Source organism: Aquarana catesbeiana, linkage group LG05, assembly GCF_042186555.1.
Source record: "Aquarana catesbeiana isolate 2022-GZ linkage group LG05, ASM4218655v1, whole genome shotgun sequence".
NCBI lineage: Eukaryota > Metazoa > Chordata > Amphibia > Anura > Ranidae > Aquarana > Aquarana catesbeiana.
In genome coordinates, this window is record NC_133328.1 from 154313251 (window position 1) to 154335918 (window position 22668).

The window sequence follows — 22668 nt, forward strand, 5'->3', positions numbered from 1 at the left end:
AAGGGGAACCCCCTACGCCGAAAAATCATCGTGGGGTCCCCCCCAAAATCCATACCAGACCCTTATCTGAGCACGCAGCCCGGCCGACCAGGAAAGGGGGTGGGGACGAGCGAGCGCCCCCCCTTCTGAGCCGTACCAGGCTGCATGCCCTCAACATGGGGGGTGAGTGCCTTGGGGGAGGGGGCACCCTGCGGCCCCCCACCCCAAAGCACCTTGTCCCCATGTTGATGAGGACAAGGGCCTCTTCCCGACAACCCTGGCCGTTGGTTGTCAGGGTCTGCGGGCGGGGGGCTTATCAGAATCCAGGAGCCCCCAGATCCCGGCTCCCCACCCTATGTGAATGAGTATGGGGTATATGGTACCCCTACCCATTCACCTAGGGGAAAAAAGTGTCAATTAAAAAAAAACACAGTACACAGATTTTAAGAATAATTTATTAAGCAGCTCCGGGGTCTTCTTCCGACTTCGGGGGGTGTCCTTCCGACTTCTCCCAGTGTTCGGCCTCTTCTCCCAGTGTTCGGTTCCTCTCCTGGGCCCTCCGCTATCTTCTTCCAGCTCTTTTGCCAGCGAGGGGCCCGGTCTGCTGCCGCTGTCTTATCGCTGCTGTCTCGTCGCTTCTTCTCCTGGGCCCCTCCGCTATCTTCTTCCAGCTCTTTTGCCAGCGAGGGGCCCAGTCTGCTGCCGCTGTCTTGTCACTGATGTCTCGTCGCTTCTTCTCCCGGGCCCCTCCGCTATCTTCTTCCAGCTCTTTTGCCAGCGAGGGGCCCGGTCTGCTGCCGCTGTCTTGTCACCGCTGTCTCGCCGCTTCTTCTCTTCTTCTGATGTTTTTTTTTTTTTAATTTTTTTTTTTTTTTTTATTGAAAGCCTATGGCGTGCAAAACACACCCAAAAACTTCACCCGGTGCATAAAAAATGTGCACACACATAAAGAGTGCTCACAAAAAAGTGCAACGGGTACACAAGACGTGCCAATTCCCTGATCCCCCGGGGCGTTAGGCTCCAGACGGGGACAAAGGTACTTACTGTGGTCTATCTGGCCGGAACCAGACGGACCCCGTTCTCTGGAGGGCCTTCCGGAACAGGACCCACCCAAGTACTAGGTGGGGCACCCCCGAAGGGAGACCCCATGAGAGAGGGCGAACTAAGCCAAAAGGCCATGTCCACCCCTTCCCAAGACTTTCAGGGCTGGCCCGAGGACCCGCATCCTTACTCATCAACACAGTGGGACAAACGTATAAAACAAGACGTGACAACACAGGGTTTCAATCAAAAAATAAATAAAAAAGTGGGGGAAGGGATAGTGGAGAGGAGAGTGAAAGAAGTGGCCATTGTGTAAAACAATGACCAGGCCCTCCGGCCAGGAATAAAAAATTCCTCTGGTCCCAGCCAAAAGGCCCGGCCCAAGAGGCAGGTGCTAAAAAAGCGTGTTATGGTGCAGTGACCGCGGTGCCTCAAATCAAAGTGACTGCCACTCACAGTGATTATTTGGCACCCCTGGACTGCCACTCCAGGAGCACATACTCCATAGGCTTTCAAGGCTTTCCCTGGCCCACAGCCTAGACCACAGCAGCACCCACCACAGACAGAAAAGGCATGAGGTTCAGGAAGCTTGGTGAGAGCCCTTGCCCCGAAGGCTCCACCGTCACTCCCATCACCCCTTCCAATTTCACATTCGGGTAAATGGATACTAGCCACTCCCCCCCTCCAGCAAAAGGGGAATAAGCGTTCTCCTACCCAAATAACTGTCAGCAGCTAGAGCCACCACAATCCAGGCCAGAAGGCCAGGGACCCGACCCTCCGGCCAGACCAAAATGCAGCACCCATCCCTACCAGGAGCACCCTTCCAGACGGCTCAGACTCAACCATTGGCCGGTTCCCAGTATACTGTGGGCAACATGGCGTAGTCCCTGCTGAGTACCGCCTTTCCAGGCACTATCACACCATTGGATTTGCTGGTCCTCCCCAACGAGAGTGACACAGCGCCTCCTCTGGAAACTGATAAGAGCAGATACTACACTTGATCTTAGCCAAAAGGCCGAGAAGCGATATTGACACCGATGTTGACACGATGCTCTCTCCGGCTGGAATGCTGTGTGCGAGCTGCGAAGCCATTTATATAGGCGGTGACCCCACCCCCTTGTGACGTCACGGTCCCAGCATGCGCAGGGACTCTGGCATCATAAGGGGGACCCCCACAACGATTTTTCAGCGTAGGGGGTTCCCCTTACAATCCATACCAGACCTAAGGGCCTGGTATGCCCCTGGGGGGGGAACCCACGCCGGTTTTTTATTTAAAATTTGGCACGGCGTTCCCCCCTCAGGATTCATACCAGACAGTTGTCAGCACTGCCTGTCACTCATCGTGAAAGGAAAAAAGTTTTCCTTTACCGATGAGCGAGCCAGCGCGACATGCACAGTACCCTGTCGCCGAGAACCAGCGCGATGGTATCGCGCTGGAAACACAATCTCGCGGTCAGGTACTGTATAGTACAAAAAAAAGCAGATAATGACTACTGTAAGGGGTTCATTTGTTTACGGTAGAACTGTGAAAGTAATATTTACAGTAGAGATTATTTGCTCTTTTTGTACTATAAAGGGCTCACTTTAGTTTTTTTTTTTTATTTTGTTAATTTTTTTCATTACTTGACCAATGAAGTATTTTTCTAGTTGACACAGTGAGTTGAACCAATTTTCGTAATGCATTATATATGAGGCGGTTTGAGCTAAAATCAGGTTTTTATTCTCAGTTATTGTGTATAGAGCGGTATACACATTTAGGAGTGGTGGTCAAAATTATAACGCTGTGCCATAGATCATGTGTTCACTTATTGTTATTTATATTGGAAATAAGTGGAAAATTATAGAGATACTGTAGACTAACAATAATTAATAGAGCAGTTGGGTTGTACAAACCATTTTCCTATAAGGAGTAAAATTTACCGTATTTATTTTTTTTCAAGCAAAACATCTGCCTATATGAGTATTGTAGATTCAGTTTCTAATGACATCTGCAAGCCCAAGCAGAGTAGAGGGTTTCATCTATGGGTTATATTGATTTTGACAGAAAATAGGACATGTAGAATAATCTTTCTGACAGCATTACAGAAATATTGGTATGGAAGAAGAAATGGGTTAGGAAATTATGTCTGAGTCTAAACATTTGGTTTACCAGTATGCCTCAGGGAACTGCAGTGTAAAAATATGCATGCAGTGTGCTAAAAGTTTTAAGGTAGGATACAATATTAGAGCTTGTAGGGAACTTATTCTGACTTGGGTCCAAGTTTTTGAAGAATGCAATATTCTAGGTTTTGTATGGACATGAAATTTATTTTTAAAGTTATAGTACTAATTGTGGTTAATTGAAAAAATTGGCAGGCATTCACATTGGTTGGAATTGCAGCGTATACCTGCAGATCCTCGGGAGAACTTCAACAAACCCTCCAAGACCTTCACTTAGTAGATGACTCACCTACTGCTACTGCCTCTCGAAGAAGATCAGCCTCTGCTTCCTCTATACAAAACGTATCCCATTCCATGGGGAAAAATGAAAATCATCATTCTCACAAGAGAAGTCGCTTCGCTATCCCACCTCAGGGCCAAAAAGATTCCATGGAATGACGGAATACCTCCACAGCACACTCCTCTATGCTTCCAAATTGGCAGTATATCTCTGATGAACTTTGCCATGTTTAGCTCTCTGACTCCTTTTCTTAAACAAACTAGTTTAAATCTCCCTCTTATTCTATAAAAGTTTGAATTAAATTTCGGATGGAGTAATCATCCCCTTTCAATGGATGAAAATTAATATATTATGTCCAGACAAATGGATATAATATACAAATCCATATCAAAATGTCTACATTTAAAACCGAAGCAAAAGTTATAATTCCAAGTTTTAGCTTCACCTCTTTAATTTGACTTCCATTATTTGTTATCTGTCAATTAAATTGTTCATATACTGGCATAGATACCCAGTTAGTTTATATGAATTCAGATACTACTTTTACTATTTAAACAAGTTAGTTTACACTGACCAAAATGTTCCAAAAAAGTCAGGTAGTAATAGTTCCTTATACTAGAGTTTTCCCTCTTTATCTCCTAGCATTAGATAGACTTAGTTTTCTAATTGGTGTCTAATACATGTATCTTCTATTTCCTATCCGGTTTAGCAATATTTATTACTTAAACAGACAGCACTATCAGAGTGCCTTACGGGTTTATATACATACATCCTTGTGATTTTTTTTTTTTATCCCCTTATGAGGCGGTTCTCCTCCACGCGGAAATCCCGTGTGCCCCACCTCACCTCCCTTGTGTTCCCACATACAGTATGTGGGTGCCCGATGAAGGCCCTTGTCCCCTGATGGAGGGTTTTGTCCCTCATCACGGGTCAATTTTGAATCTTTTTATTTTTATATTTTTAAAGTATATTTTGTGATCTCATATAATTTTACTTCTACTTCTCTCCAGACTGTCCTGGATTTCACTTACTCTTTACTTTCCTCATGTTCACGAGAGCTGGATCAAGAAGTCGCCACATTGTGATAATAGATTTCACTGGAGTTTCTCTCTTCCCTCATATCCTTTAAGTTCACGCAGGTTGCTCCACCAAGCCAGAATTGTATATTTTTCAATAAGTTTTATTCTCTTAATCAATTACCATGGCACCGATAAATATTCTATCCCTGAATGTTTAGGGTATAAATGTACCGCAGAAAAGAACCAAAGCATTTTGCACTTTCCACATACAAAAAGCGCATATAGTATGCTTACAAGAAACTAATTTCACCAATAATTCCACGCCTAAATTTATGTCTCCTTTTTACCCAAAACTTTCACTGCGTCTGCCAATACCAAACAAAGGGGAACCCTTATAGCATTCCACCGATCCACCCCTTTCACTCTATTGTCGGAGATTAAAGAACCAGAGGGACGATACATAATACTTCTGGGACAAATAATAGATACGGCAGTTACAATTGTATCATACTATGATCCCAATAAAAAAACATCATCCTTCATGTCACACCTTTTGCAAGTGGTGAATACACATAAAATTGGAACGGTGATCATGGGTGGAGATTCCAATCAGGTTCTCCTCCCATTTCTTGATAAATCCCCTTACATCCTACACCGAACCCTGACAAATTTGTCCTTCTCCCAGCTCCTTTCCAAATACAAAACAGTTGATACTTGGAGAGAAAGTAACCCGACGAAAAAAAGATTCATCTATTTCTCACACCCCCACCAATCTTTCACCCGTATTGACCATATTCTCTTAACCATTGGTATGTTACCAGAGATACTTGCATCTGATATTATTCCCATTCCATGGTCAAATCACAATGTGGTATATACAACCATAGCCTCCACCATACCAAAAGCACATGATCCAACTTGGTACCTACCAGATATAATTCTCAAACATCCATCTCAATGTCAGAAAGTTGAACAGGCTTTAAAGGAATATTTGTTACACAACACTACGCCATACTTTTCCCCTCTAACACTCTGGGAAGCTCACAAACCGGTATTGTGGGGTGCTATACAGAGACAAATGGCTTTGTTCAAAAGGGAACGTAAAACCCTTGCTCGGAAATTAGAAAATGACTTTAATGCAGCATCCATTGCTTTTCAAGATAACCCTTCTCTGACTACGAAATCTCAATTAGAAAAAGCTCGCCTAGAATATGGCTTATTTCTCACGGAATCGGTAGATAAAACCTTCAAACGCACTAGACATAACTTCTATATGAAATCCAATAAACCAGGCAGATATCTAGCACATGCACTAAATTCAATTAATAAATCGTTCAAACCAATCCGTTTAAAATTATCAAAAGATAATTACACTAGTAACCCAGTTAAAATTGTTCATAAGTTCAAATCCCATCTTACGTCTTTGTACGAATCAACCATAGATTTCAACTCCACTGAAGTGGACTCTTTCTTCTCCAATATTACCTTACCAGAATTATCCCATGCTCAAATAAAATTATTAGAAGACACTATAAAAACTGAAGAAGTAACAGATTCTATTAAAGAATTGAAAATAAATAAAAGACCAGGTCCAAATGGATTCTCAGCCTTATATTATCATACTTTTACAGAATTTCTTTCCCCTGTTTTAGCTGAGGCATTTAATATTTTGTTAGAAGGTCACTCTTTTAGACAAGAATCACTAACGGCAATTTTATGTTTGATCCCGAAACCTCTCTCTGATGATACCTCCTGCATGAATTATCGCCCCATCTCTCTGTTGAACATAGATATTAAACTGCTAGCTAAAAGTCTAGCAAAACGTCTTAACCAAATTATAGGCAAACTAATACACAGTGATCAAGTAGGCTTTTTGCCTAACAGACAAGCGGGCGATAATGTGCGCAGGGCGGTGCTTCTAGCACATATTGCTAAGAAATGACAAATTCCTTCTTGTTTCCTTTCACTGGATATTAAATGGGCATTTGATACGGTTTCGTGGCCTTACATGCAATACTCTTTGCAAAAATTGGGTTTCGACCCACATTTCATAAAATGGATAGTGGCACTCTATAATAAACCTAAGGCATACATAAAATATGCAGAGTACAAATCCGAATCATTTAACATTGAAAGAGGCACTAGACAGGGTTGCCCATTGTCACCTCTTTTATTCGCCCTTATTTTAGAACCTTTAGCCCAACAAATTAGGACCAATCCTACAATAACTGGCATCGAAGCTGGAGGTTTACAACACAAACTTTGTATGTTTGTGGATGATATTCTTCTTTTTTGTCCTCCCCGCAAATCTCAGGCCCTAATCTTTTACCTATTTTCAACAGGTTCGAGGCCATCTATGGTCTGGCCATTAATCCTAAGAAATGTCTTGCTCTTAATATATCACTAATAGGGCGTACACACGGTCGGACTTTGTTCGGACATTCCGACAACAAAATCCTAGGATTTTTTCCGATGGATGTTGGCTCAAACTTGTCTTGCATACACACGGTCACACAAAGTTGTCGGAAAATCCGATCGTTCTGAACGCGGTGACGTAAAACACGTACGTCGGGACTATAAACAGGGCAGTGGCCAATAGCTTTCATCTCTTTATTTATTCTGAGCATGCCTGGCACTTTGTCCGTCGGATTTGTGTACACACGATCGGAATTTCCGACAACGGATTTTGTTGTCGGAAAAATTTTATCTCCTGCTCTCCAACTTTGTGTGTCGGAAAATCCGATGGAAAATGTCGGATGGAGCCCACACACGGTCGGAATTTCCGACAACACACTCCGATCCGACCATGTGTACGGGGCATTACAGATGCAGAACTGGCTCCAGCAAAAACTGCACTTCCCTTTATTTGGGCAGAAAAATCTATTCCATATCTAGGAATTCATCTGACAGCTTCACATACAGATTTATTCTCAGCCAATTACCCCCCTTTACTGAAACAGATCACAAATTACTTGAAACAATCCACTGTCCTGGATAGGAAGGATTAACGCTACCAAAATGACCATTCTACCCAAATTACTATATATGTTTAGAGTCTTACCGATACCAATCCCATCATACTATTTGAGACTGGTGCAAAAAGAAAAGCTGCATTTGTCTGGGGTCCTGTGAAACCACACATACCTGCACACACATTACATCTTCCTAGATCCAACGGAGGCCTTGGTTTCCCCAATTTTACAAATTATTACAAAGCCGCTCACTTAGCCAGTCTTCCCAAATATCACGCAAAACGGGAAATTCCACTATGGGTATTAATAGAAGCATCACAATGTGGCCCACTATCGATTTCTAACTTATTGTGGCTACAACCCAAAGAGTGGCGTGAACTACGTGATCCCATAACTAAACATTTTCTATCCCTTTGGAACAGCCTTAAAACTAAACGCCAACTACAATCACAACATAATCCTATGTTATCCTTTCTCAAAAATCCTGCCTTTTACCCGGCTTGGATATACCCTAAATCATTTAAAGCCTGGTCAACATCTGGAATCCTAACACTACATGACTTTGTCACTTCTAAATCCTTTCTATCCTTCCCAGTACTTAGGGAAAACTATGATTTACCACAATCTGAACTGTTCAGATACCTCCAAATTAAAAATTACTTCACACCCTTCATGAATGTTGAAACACCCTTGACTCACCTTTCCAGTTTTGAATCAATGTGTAAAAAAGATCCACTTGCTAAAGGAATGATTTCATCCCTTTACACTCATCTTCTGGCAACTTCTAAGCCTGACAAACTAACCTATGTTCAGAAGTGGGAGGAAGATCTGGGACGTAACTTGGATGATGCTGAATGGATCTGGTTAACTACTAAAGTATCCTCACCCAATGCTCTGGCGATGGAAACAAATTATAAAGTCTTAACCCGCTGGTACCTTGTACCTGCCAGAGTTGCTAAATATGCGCCTAATCAATCAGCCCTATGTTTTAGGGGCTGTTCAGAAATAGGTACACACCTGCATATTTGGTGGACATGTCCAATAGCTCAATCCTTCTGGAAAGAAATTTTTGAATTAGCCTCTATAATGTTCCTAACATTGATACAACCGGACCCATTCACAGCACTTTTTAACTTGAAACCAGAATCTTTAATTTCTTCACATTTTAAGCTTTTTATTCAACTTTTAACGGCTACTAAACAAACAATAGCGAAAGCATGGAAATCGCCATCATTGATGTTGGTTGAAACAAAAAACAGAATGAATACAGCGATGTATCATGCCAAAATTACAGCTACCGATTGTAACCAAATCTAAAAAAATTCAAAAAAATATGGAACCCATGGATAAAATACCACCTACCACCAAATTTTAACGATTCGGTCCTTATGCCATGGTAACTGATTAACTGATTCTAGAATTCACTCACCCATTCACTTATTAAACTACTACGATATACATAGCATTGGGGCCTGGTCAGACCTTGTGAACCCTCTCATAGTTTTATTTCTTTCTCTTCTCCTTCTCTCTTTATTCTCTTTTTTCTTTTTTTTAACTTTATTTAATATATTACCTTCCTATATAAGCTCTATATCAGAATGCAATCGACCTATACATTTATCATTTATCCGCATTAATTATCTGTTGTTTTGATAGATTCTTATCAACGATAGCATAGATAAGTTAAATAACACCGTTTATTTAGGTTGTATGCAACATTTTAATTCTGCAAAGATAATTCTTGCCACTCTTTTATAATAGTTCTATTGTTCAATATAGAGCTTAATCAACTGTTCCTTTGTATACGAAAGTAATGTACCTTCTTTTTGATGTGTAATCAATAAAACTTTTTGACAAGGAATTGCAGCATATTGTGAGATGCATCTGGATAGTGTTCATTTTGTGGGCTAGTAACAGGACTTTAAAATTTCTTCCAGAGAGTACATGACATTCTATTTTGGGCCAAATTTTTCCCAGGGTAGTTTCTCAAGGTTGGGCGGTGCAATTCCACTGGTCTAGTTGTATTTTGTTAAGATCCATTCCAGAGCAAACATGTATATTTTTACCAATTTAAATAAAGCTAGTATATAGTAGTTAATAAAGTAGGCACTAGATAGTCACATAGGTATAGCTCTAAAGAGCATTACATGAATCTATCCATGGCCGCTGTAGACACCCCCTATTCAGGTGTCCAGACCCTTTTCAGTCACTCTGGGCGCCTGAATTATAGCGGCGGGGGGATTTTGATGCACCTGTTTAGAGCCATAGGCTCTAATAGGCTTCAAAAAAGGTGAACTGCGAGCGCAAAGCATTGCGCTTGCAGTTCACCCAGGTGGGTTAGCAAAGCAAATGAATATTTTCTTTGCTAACACTGAACCACCTTTCAGCCAATCAGGAGGCGCGGATTTAATACCTGTCACCTGATTGGCTGAAAGCACAGGTGTCCTGATTGGACGCCTAACGGAACGGAAGAGAGCAGAGGAATGGAACAGGAGAATACAGAGAGCCATGGAGGACACAAAAGCTTGCCACCGTCACCTGCTGCATGTCCCACAGCCACCAGGATAGAGTAAGTGTGTGACGGTCAGACGGCGGGGGGGTCACAGAGGCTGCATATGATGGGCACACAGTCTACATATGATGGGCACACAGGCTACATATAATGGGTCACAGAGGCTGCATATGAATAATGGGCACACAGGCTACATATGATGGGCACACAGGCTACCTATGATGGGCACACAGGCTACATATGATGGGTCACAGAGGCTACAACTGATGGGTCACAAAGCTACATACTGTATGATGGGCACACAAGCTACATATGATGGGCACACAGGCTACATATGATGGGCACAAGCTGCATATGATGGGCACACAGGATGCATATGATGGGCACAGGTGCTACAATTGATGGGCACAGAGGCTGCATATGATGGACACATAATCTACATATGATGGGCACACAGGCTACATATAATGGGTCACAGAGGCTGCATATGAATGATGGGTACACAGGCTACATATGATGGGCACACAGGCTACATATGATGGGCACACAGGCTACATATGATGGGTCACAGAGGCTACATATGATGGCTCACAAAGGCTACATATGATGGGCACACAGGCTACATATGATGGGCACAAGCTGTATATGATGGGCACACAGGATGCATATGATGGGCACAGGTGCTGCAATTGATGGGCACAGTGGCTGCATTTGATGGCACAGTGGCTGTAATTTATGGGCACATAAATTGCGTTTGATGGCACAGTGGCTGCGTTTGATGGCACAGTGGCTGCATTTGATGGCACAGTGGCTGCGTTTGATGGGCACAATGGCTGCAATTGATGGGCACAGTGGCTGCCTTTGATGGCACAGTGGCTGCAATTGATGGCACAGTGGCTGCATTTGATGATGCACAGTGGCTGCATTTGATGGCCCAGTGGCTGCGTTTAATGGCATAGTAGCTGCAATTGATGGCACAGGGAAGCGGCAATTGATGTTTTTTTTTCTGAATTTTTCAGTTTGTTTGCGCACCCCCAACAATTTTGAGCACCAGCCACCACTGGGAAACAGGATTTGGAGGATGGCGTTTGGAAGAAGGTGCTGATTGACTGGGGAACAACGGTGAACAGTGGCCTGAGATTTGTGCCCAGAAGAGGACTGGTTCTGTGCTGTTATGGTGAATAGTGAATATTGGAACTGTTGACATCAATCATTGCTCCTTGGGCATGCTGTGGGAAGTGGCGCACTAAGCCGCTTGAAATTTTCTCATATTCTGAGGAGCAGAGAAACCTAGTGATACCGTGGGAGGAGGACGGAGCCTAGGAACAGACTCCGGGTATAAAAAAGAGCAGACTTGAGATTGATGGGGAAAGATCCCTTAGACTCTCCTATCCCCAGACAATCTGGACTGGTCAAGCTGGGGTAGATTCCTTGACCAATTACTGTCAGCCCTTGCAGAATCCATCCATGTGGAACTAGAGGAGTCATGACCAGTGCAACCAGCCACTGCAGATTCAGTGATGAGTGTGTCCTCAGGCTTGAGTACCCCATTGTTGGGCAAACTGTCAGAGTTCACAGAAGTGATGCTGGTCAGAGATACAAATGAGCTGCAGGTGGAGTTGAGAGCAAGCTGCAAAAGGGAAACTGTCCCTTCTAGGAGATGGATGGCGATAGTTTTGCAAATGGTGATGAAGCTGGAGATGAAGCATGAAAAGGATGCTGTCATTGGTGGGCTACCAGGACCATTGTGAGCTGCTGCAATAGCTGCAGAAAAGCAGAGCAGACCCCGGGTTATCTGGCTTCAGGCCAGTTGGAGGATGTTGGTGCACCAGTAGAGGTTGGAGGAGATCAAGACCATAGAGGAGACCCAGGAACTGTACCCAGACTGGATAGCCCCTAATTCCTATATGACCCGGGTTCAGGGGTGAGAACACAAATTGACATACTTGAAGAATGTGTGAAAGTTTTTGGGTCTTATCTTATGGGGTCTTATCTTATCATTTAAATTGCTTTTCCATTTCAATCTGCAGCGCTATCAGTGCAATATGGCAACCTGCAGGCACCTCATACACCATTAGTGTACAGAACACCCCCAGATATATCACTACCTGCTTCTTTGATTGGATCACTGATTTTCCCTGAAGTCAGATTTTAGGCATCATCTGCAACAAAATATCACTTTTGGTGAGATACTCTCAAAGGGCTTATCACTTGTAAAGGAATGCTGACACTGCATTTTTCCTCATTAGAACATTTAAAATGCATTTGCTGAGTAATAGTGAAAAAAGTCACTCCCATTCAGTTTCACTCTGCAGACAACAAACAGCTTTTTCTTCAGAGCAAAAAAGGTAGGGCTATGCAACAAAGTTTGTTAAAATCTCAACAAAATGTGAATTAATCACCTGAGAGGATTTTTTTTTTCTAAAAAAAAAAAATGGAATTTCTCTTTATGTATCCTAAATATGTGAAGAACTAGAATTTGGGTTTTTAATTTATTTACCTTATAAAATGAAACCTCACTAAAGGAGGAGAGCGTGTGTGCGTGTTGGACTGTAATAGTGAGGTCTGGGGTTATGTTAAGAATAAAACTACCTCCTAACCTTTGCTGGTTAGGAGGTAGTTGAAACTAACATAATTTCCATCCTCAACAACAGCTTCTTTGTTAGCGTGGAGGACAATCAAACAAAAAATACCACAACCCTCTGTCTGATCACCACAGAGTGGAGTTACCGCTCACTACCCTAACGCATCACATCCAAGACTTGAACATTGTGGGATGGGAAAAGAGAGGACTTAGCTGGTTAAATGAGCTCTCCTCAAACGGGGCTCCAAGCACACCGAAGGTTATTATTGACAAGTTCAAGGCCCTCGCTCTTCACACTTCACCCTCAAGTGCATCTACAGTTTTTTGTCTTCATCCCCTCCCCCAATGCTTAAATTGATACTAAAGGTTCCTTTTTTTAAAAAAAAAAATAACAAACATGTCATACTTACCTCCACTGTACAGCTCGTTTTGCACAGAGTGGCCCCGATCCTGGTCTTCTGGGGTCCCTCGGCGTCTTTCTTGGCTCCTTCCCGCATTAGATAACCCCCTGGGAGAAGTGCTCTCCCGGGGGGTTACCTTGCGGGCACACTCCCGAGTCCAGCATTCGGCGTCCATAGACGCTGAATGCAGAACTCGGCTCCGCCCCCCGGCGGCCGCGTCATTGGATTTGATTGACAGCAGCGGGAGCCAATGGCTGCGAGAACCTCCTAGCCGAGAGACAGCGTGTCCCTGTGGGACAAGTTCGAGGGTTCAGGTAAGTAAAACCGGGGGGCTGGGGGCCGGTCACTGCCAGGTGTTTTTTCACCTTAATGCATAGGATGCATTAAGGTGAAAAAATACTTACCTTTACAACCACTTTAACCACCTCAATACAGTGCATTTTCGCCCCCTTCCTGCCCAAGCCATTTTTCAGCTTTAAGCGCTGTCGCGCTTTGAATGACAATTTCGCGGTCATACAACACTCGACCCAAATGAAATTGTTATCATTTTTTCCCCACAAATAGAGCTTTCTTTTAGTGGTATTTGATCACCTCTGCGGTTTTTATTTTTTGCGCTATAAACAAAAGAAGAGTGACAAATTTTAAAAAAAACACAATAATTTTTACCTTTTGCGATAATAAATATCCAATTTTTTTTCTTTAAAACCAATTTTTTTTTAGTTTAGGCCAATATGTATTCTTGTACATATTTTTTTGTAAAAAAAAATCGCAATAAGCGTATATAGATTGGTTTGCGTAAAAGTTTTATAACATTTTTAATTTTTTTTTATTTTTTTACTAGTAATGGCGGCGATCTGCGATTTTTATTGTGACTGCGATATTGCGGCGGACACATCGGACACTTTTGACACATATTTGGGACCATTCACATTTATACAGCGATCCGTGCTATAAAAATGCATTGATTACTGTATAAATGTGACAGGCAGTGAAGGGGTTAACACTGGGTGGTGATCGAGGGGTTAACTGTGTTGCTAGGGGAGTGATTCTAACTGTAGGGGGCGGGGACTCACTAGGGGAGGAGACCGATCGGTGTTCCTCTGTACTGGGAACACACCATCGGTCTCCTCTCCTCTGACAGGACCGTGGATCTGTCTGTTTACACACACAGATCCACGGTCCTGCTGTGTTACCGGTAATCGCGGGTGCCCGGCAGACATCGCGGCCGCCGGGCACGCGCACCGGGTGCCTAGTGACACGGCGGGCGTGCACGATCGCTGGCGGCGGCGCACGCACTCCCTGGTGGCCTAAGAAAGCGAGGACGTCATATGACGTCCGCCCGCAACGAGAGCTGCGCCGCCTGGCCGTCAATTGACGGCCGGCGGTCGGCAGGCGGTTAAAGTGCATCCTAAAATCTGGCAATTTTATATGAATCCCCACAAACCAACCAGAGGCACATTTCTAATATACAACTCATTACAGGATAAGAGGACCTTTCACAGAACAAAATCAATGCAAAAATGGGAAGAAGACCTGCACTCTACTTTCTCTGATGCCCAGGGGACACAAGCCATAAAATTTACCTATGCAATCACACACTGTGTTAACCATTGGGAACTTGCACTTAAAATTCTACATCAGTGGTATCTTACCCCTTACAGATTAGCAAAAATATTTAAAACAAGTTCCCCGCTATGTTGGCGAGATTGTGGTGACTTATGCATATTTTTTGGACCTGTAATAACATTCGCTGTGTCTGGCGGAAAACCTTCCAACTAATTGACAGGCGTAATAACTCCTATGAATTCCACTTTAGCACTACTCAATTTAGGTATTGAACAAATTTCCCACACAATTTAGGGGATAGTAGACAACATACTACTAGCAGCTAAACTAATCCTCACTAGATACTGGAAAAGAGACCTGGCTCTCAATCCGTTAGAGGTTGCGAATGTTACCCAACAACAATATCTGTATGAAAAATCTTTGATTCCTCATTTACGTTCCTTACATACTTTCGAATATCTCTGGTGACCGGGAGCTTCCTGGTATACACATTAGGAACCAGGATTCTCCAGGCCTCATTTAAATGCCTTAAATGCCTTAATGCTTCTATCTGCCTCTCTTTATGTAACCGCATTACTAATGTTGTTGATATAGTTGTTCAGTGCCTTATACCTATGTTTGTACTTCATATCAATGCATCTTATATTCTATGCTGCCCTGTTGGTAGAGCTAATTGTTTTCTAAATATTTCATAATACTCTTGGTGGCTGTGTCTGCGTTTTGTGAACATTGAAAAAAAAGAATAAAATGACCTCATCAGTAAATAAACCAGTCTTAGGGCCCTTTAACACTGGGGCGGTGGCGGTAAAGCGCCGCTAATGTAAGCGGCGCTTTACCGTTGGTATTCGGCGGCTAGCGTGGCGGTTTTACCCCCCGCTGGCGGCCGAGGAAGGGTAAAAAAACCCCGCAAAGCGCCTCTGCAGAGGCGCTTTGCCGGCGGTATAGCCGCGCTGTCCCATTGATTTCAATGGGCAGGAGCGGTGAAGGAGCGGTATACATTCTGCTCCTTCACCACTCCGAAGATGATGCTAGCAGGACTTTTTTTCCCGTCCTGCTAGCGCACCGCTCCAGTGTGAAAGCCCTGAGGGCTTTCACACTGGAGAGACAGCAGCAGTTTCCTGGGCAAGCGCGCTTGGGTGGTAGGCAAGCCGCGCCCCTTTCTCAACAGACTGATCTACTAGACATGCTGAAGGATTAAATAAGGATGGGGAGAAGGAGAGGGGCGGAGAAAGGGGAGGGGATGGGGCGGGAAAAACGAAAGGAATATACAGAGCTCAATGCTATTTAAAGTGATTAGTGACGTGAATGGAGAAATAATAAATGAAAAATAAAATATAAAATCGGAGACAGAAAATGTGTATGAATGTGCATGAATTGATGGAGAAAGAAAAAGAAAAAGAACGAAAGGGAACAGAGAGGAAAGAGAGGGGGGGTGAGGGAGGAGGGGAGAGGCTGGAGTGGTGAAGACGACCTGAAGCTGAAGACAGAATGTGAAAGGGGGAAGGGCGGGAGGGAGGGGGGCAGAAAGGGAGGGGGGAGAGGGACAACTGACTAATCTCTAAAAGCAAAAAATAAAAATAATATCCGGACATAAAAAATGCATCTTATTAATACAACTCATTAATAGAGCATATGTGTATGGTGAAACACTAAACAATCAAGATAAATATATATATATATACACACATACCATATGCGTGGATAGCACTGGGAGATAAAGCAAGAAATTATATGAGTCAAAAAATAAAAATATATATAGAAACATGACATTACTACTGACTATGCACTGCATAGTAGTAAAATTGGAAAAAAAATTTAAAAAATGGAAAGAAATTATTAGAAAAAATTGTTCAACGGCTCACTACAACCAGGAAGAGCTGTTACTACATCCACCACAGAGACTTTTCACAGGAACAGGACTGGGAGCGCCATCCATGACTCTTATGCCCCGTACACACGGTCGGATTTTCCGATGGAAAATGTCCGATCGGAACGTGTTGTTGGAAATTCCGACCGTGTGTGGGCTCCATCGGACATTTTCCATCGGATTTTCCGACACACAAAGTTTGAGAGCAGGCTATAAAATTTTCCGACAACAAAATCCGTTGTCGGAAATTCCGATCGTGTGTACACAAATCCGACAGACAAAGTGCCACGCATGCTCAGAATAAATAAAGAGATGAAAGCTATTGGCCACTGCCCCGTTTATAGTCCCGACGTACGTGTTTTACGTCACCGCGTTTAGAACGATCGGATTTTCCGACAACTTTGTGTGACCGTGTGTATGCAAGACAAGTTTGAGCCAACATCCGTCGGAAAAAATCCTAGGATTTTGTTGTCGGAATGTCTGAACAAAGTCCGATCGTGTGTACGGGGCATTACTATCATGCTTGTTTTAAAAAAATCCCACCTGTTGGAGGTCAAAAGGAAAGGAGAAAACAGTTCTCATTTTGACTCAATTTTGTTTTGGCAGTAGATGGGAAATCCCTGTACCTTGCACCAGAACACAGTGCTGATGCTACATACAGTTTATACAGAGCTGACAGCCCGCTTGGCCCAAACACACTATATAAAGTGAAAGTACACATGGAGTTGGGCTTTAATGCAAACAGAGCAAAAAGTTTAATATTAAAAAGTGAAATCACAGTGTTGTCATTAGAACAGTAACACTTTACCACATCCATCTAAGCTAACTGTGATATAAGTTCCAGCTTCTCCTTTGGAGAACTCATAGATCTGCGTTGAGGCCGGGAACAACTGCACAGCAAACAAATTCAATTCCAACGCCACAAAGTAGAATGTAACTGAACAGTCTTTCCTTGGAAATTCAAAACAATCTATCTCACTATCTTCTGGTGTGATGAGCAGATAAAGATATAGCAACACTGTATAGTAGCACAATAATGCAATTCCAGAAATCTGAGAGAGTTACTGCAGCACAGGAAACTTCTCGTGTGGCACCTACAGTACAACAATTCTCCTAGGCAGACAGAAGAAACAGGTATAGCCCAATCCAGTCTCCCTATGCTGTCTTCCAGACACTAAACAACAGGAATCTGACTGAACAATCCACATGATGTCCCCCTGAAGTATCACATCTGCATTCCAGACTGGAACATATTTCCCTGTAGCGATCCCATAGAAAGAATTTGCAGTAACCTTTGTGGAGTGGTCTGAGGTCTTTTGAGCTACATTGCTGACAATTTGCTAGGAGCAATGTCCACTATTTGCAGGCAACAGTCTCTGCAATTAATAAACAATTGCTCTGACATCACAAAATAAAATGTCCATTTTGCAAAGTGAAACAGGTATGCTGAAAATCTACACAAGTAGCATAGCAAATGTCTCTGAGTTGGCTACATTTTGTAGCACCCTTCTAGTTAGAGTAGGCTGCTAGGCAGTTGCGGCTGGTGCTCAATTTTTTTTGGGGGGGGCGCAAGCAAACTGAAAAATTCTGAAAAAAAAACCCCATCAATTGCAGCCTCACTGTGCCCATCAAACGCAGCCATTGTGCCATCAAACACAGCCACTGTGCCATCAAACACAGCCACTGTGCCCATCAATTGCTGCCACTGTGCCCATCAAACGCTGCCACTGTGCCCATCAAATGCTCCCACTGTGCCATGAAATGTTCCCACTGTGCCCATCAAATGCTGCCACTGTGCCCATTAAATGCTCCCACTGTGCCATCAAACGCTCCCACTGTGCCATCCAACGCTCCCACTGTGCCCATCCAATGCTGCCACTGTGCCCATCAAATGCTGCCACTGTGCCCATCAAACGCTGCCACTGTGCCCATCAAATGCTGCCACTGTGCCATCAAATGCTGCCACTGTGCCCATCAAACGCTCCCACTGTGCCCATCCAACGCTGCCACTGTGCCCATCAAATGCTGCCACTGTGCCCATCAAATGCAACCACTGTGCCCATCGAATGCTGCCACTGTGCCCATCAAATGCTCCATCTGTGCCATCAAATGCTGCCACTGTGCCCATTGAATGCAGCCACTGTGCCCATTGAATGCTGCCACTCTCGCCCCCCCCCGCCTGCCCGCTCGCTTGCCGTCTGCCCAGCACTTACACTGTCTCGTGGGGCAGTGGGTGACGGCGGCAGGCGGTGTCCTCTATACTCCTCCATGCCCTCGATGTCTTCTCCATCCTCTCCTTCCATCCTCACCTATGATTGGATGCCTAATAGGCGTCCAATCACAGCACCTGTCGTTTCAGCCAATCAGGTGATGGGTAACAGACCAGAGCACCTGATCGGCGGAGAGGCAGTTCAGTGTTAGGAAAGCCAATATTCATTCGCTTTTATAACACAGCTGGGTGAACTGCGAGCGCCAAGCATGGCGCTTGCAGGTCATCTTTTTTAACACCTATTAGACCTTATGGCTCTAATCAGGTGCTTCAAAAACACCTCCCGCCGCTGTAGTTCAGGCGCCCAGTGCCCGAAAAGGGGCCGGGCACCTGAATAGGGGGTGGCAGCGGCGGCCGTGAATAGATTCATGCAATGCATGAATCTATTGGCGATAGAGGGGGTGGCTGGAGAGAGGAGGCGGCGCACGTGCGCTCTTATGGACGCACCACCACTGCTGCTAGGTAAATTTAGTTTAGCTTCTCTGTAATCAGTGAAGCAAGGGTTGATTGCTCATGGCTGCGCAGTGTTTCACAGGCTGCTGTTTTGCTATTTCCCCCTGTCTTCTGGAGGCTTCTAGACGTATAGTGGGAGGGAGAGAACAGGCAGCCTGAATATTTATGGAACTCCAGCCTATTTACTACTTGTATTACAGATATAGCAAAGCATTTACCCCCGAAGAGCGAAACGTCGTCTGGTACTACTGATGCTTGCACATTTCTCTGATGTTTATATATTGGTATACACTGTTTTACCATGTATGTGGATTGTCCCATGTTCACATTGTATGCATATTTTATCACCCTGCATTTATTGTTTTAGATGCGCAACAATTGTAATAAATCTATATTTTTTTACTACCACAATATGTTTTTTGACCAACCATATTCACCTCACTCAAAGTCCCAGGGCGAACCTCATCTGTATATGTATTGAATTAGGGATGGAGGTGATGTTGGGGCGACACCAGACCTTGTATCATTTATGTTTCTATATAATTTGGGTAGAAGACACCCATTTAGCCCACAACCTGGTCTGTTGTCACTACTAGCTATCATTCTTTTATGTTGGTACACATTTACCACTGGCCTTATATAGATGAGCAGTTGATCTTTGGGCTGGCCCTGTGCCCTCTTGCTGTTCCCTGACAGTGGCGGTTCCCTTCGTCCAGTTTGAGAGCTGCGATATGTGCCAAAGGGGGTCTTTCTAGACCTCCTGCTGTCCCCTCCTGCCCTTGTGGCTTAGGGGGGCCACCCACATATCAACGTCATGTTTTCCATGCCCACCGGGGGGGGGGCCAATCTTGGCATCTTCACCCTTAGGCTATGTTTACCATCCCGAACTATGGGGGATACCACACAATCGCGGCCCCAATGGCGATGATTGCCTTTAGCGCTCGCATACCGCCCTGTTCGCACATGATGTTGGGGGCGGAGCATTTGGTCCCTTCCCCCCTCGGGGGTATAATTGGAGCCTGACATGACAGTTCTCACTCACATCATGAGTTTACACATACCAGCTGCACTTCCATGAGGGGATGGTCTCACGTTACATCTAGGTAATTTGTACTGATATTTCAACACATTTGTTTGCTTTTTCTTTCAACCTCCACTTTCACTCGATGTGCACTTGCACAACACTGGCCCAATATACTTTTTTTACTCTTTAATGTTTTATTCTCAAGCTCTTCTAGTCTCCCAGCATATACCAACACTTACTTCATGCTGGTCCCTATATATTTATATGTACAGTATCTCACATAAGTGAGTACACCCCTCACATTTTTGTAAATATTTTATTCTATCTTTTCATGTGACAATGCTGAAGAAATGACACTTTGCTACAATGTAAAGTAATGAGTGTACAGCTTGTATAACAGTGTAAATTTGCTGTCCCCTCAAAATAACTCAACACACTGCCATTAATGTCTAAACCGCTGGCAACAAAAGTGAGTACACCCCTAAGTGAAAATGTCCAAATTGGGCCCAAAGTGCCAATATTTTGTGTGGCCACCATTATTTTCCAGCACTGCCTTAACCATCTTGGGCATGGATTTCACCAGAGCTTCACAGGTTGCCACTGGAGTCCTCTTCCACTCCTCCATGATGACATCACGAAGCTGGTGGATGTTAGAGACCTTGCGCTCCTCCACCTTCCGTTTGAGGATGTCCCACAGATTCTCAATAGGGTTTAGGTCTGGAGACATGCTTGGCCAGTCCATCACCTTTACCCTCAGCTTCTTTAGCAAGGCAGTGGTCATCTTGGAGGTGTGTTTGGGGTCCTTATCATGTTGGAATACTGCCCTGCTGCCCAGTCTCTGAAGGGAGGGGATCATGCTCTGCTTTAGTAGGTCACAGTACATGTTGGCATTCTTGGTTCCCTCAATGAACTGTAGCTCCCCAGTGCCGGCAGCACTCATGCAGCCCCAGACCATGACTCTCCCACCACCATGCTTGACTGTAGGCGAGACACACTTGTCTTTGTACTCACCTGGTTGCCGCCGCACACGCTTGACACCATCTGAACCAAATAAGATTATCTTGGTCTCATCAGACCACAGGACATGGTTCCAGTAATCCATGTCCTTAGTCTGCTTGTCTTCAGCAAACTGTTTGCGGGCTTTCTTGTTCATCATCTTTATAAGAGGCTTCCTTCTGGGACTACAGCCATACAGACCAATTTAATGCATTGTGTGGCGTATGGTCTGAGCCCTGACAGGCTGATCCCCCCACCCCTTCAACCTCTGCAGCAATGCTGGCAGCACTCATACGTCTACTTCCCAAAGACAACCTCTGGATATGGCGCTGAGCACTCAACCTCTTTGGTCGACCATGGCGAGGCCTGTTCTAAGTGGAACCTGTCCTGTTAAACCACTGTATGGTCTTAGCCACCATGCTGCAGCTCAGTTTCAGGGTCTTGGCAATCTTCTTATAGCCTAGGCCATCTATATGTAGAATAACAATTCTTTTTTTTCAGATCCTCAGAGATCCTCAGAGATCCTCAGAGAGAGTTCTTTGCCATAAGGTGCCATGTTGAACTTCCAGTGACCAGTATGAGAGAGTGAGAGCAATAACACCAAAATTCACACATTGCTCCCCATTCATACCTAAGACCGTGTAAGAGTCAGATGACACCAGGGAGGGAAAATGGCTAATTGGGCCCAATTTGGACATTTTCACTTAGGGGTGTACTCACTTTTGTTGCCAGTGGTTTAGACATTAATGGCTGTGTGTTGAGTTATTTTGAGGGGACAGCAAACTTACACTGTTATACAAGCTGTACACTCACCACTTTACATTGTAGCAAAGTGTCATTTCTTCAGTGTTGTCACATGAAAAGATAGAATAAAATATTTACAAAAATGTGAGGGGTGTACTCACTTATGTGAGATACTGTATATGAAAAACTGCAGGGAGCTCACCTGCATTTGCATATACTCTTTTACTATTTTTGCAACATGCATACCCAATACGGCAGGAAGTTCACCTATATCTGCAGTGTTTTTCTGATATACATATATACTTTTTACCATCTTTGCAGTTTATGATCATGGACAAGGGGAGACCTATAGGGACACTTGCACTTGCATCTACAAAAGCCACATTGGTGCTCCGGTTGTTACCCCGTTGGGGTTTGCTCCACCTCCTCAGCTCCCGTGCTGGATGTTTGTTGCTGCTGCCGCCGGTGGAATCAGCGACTGATAGCCTGGCCCAGCCCATTGGTGAGTATGGGGTCCCCTAGTGTGATCCTGATGATTACTCACCTCACCTATTTGATGCAACATACACTCATTCATTTGATTTACTACTTATATTACAGATATAGCAAAGCATTTAACTCTGAAGAGGGAGCACGATCTCGTGAAATGTCGTCGGGTACTACTGATGCTTGCACATTTCTCTGATGTTTGTATATTGGTATACACTGTTTTACCATGTATGTGGATTGTCCCATGTTCACATTGTATGCATATTTTAACAGCCTGTATTTATTGCTGTTGTGTTTTAGATGCGCAACAAT

At 44.0% G+C, this 22668-nt stretch overlaps 1 pseudogene; it reads right to left on the reverse strand.

Annotated features, from left to right (window-relative positions):
* Positions 1-1895: 1895 nt before the first annotated feature.
* LOC141146433 (U2 spliceosomal RNA) lies at positions 1896-2047 on the reverse strand (annotated as a pseudogene).
* Positions 2048-22668: the final 20621 nt, after the last annotated feature.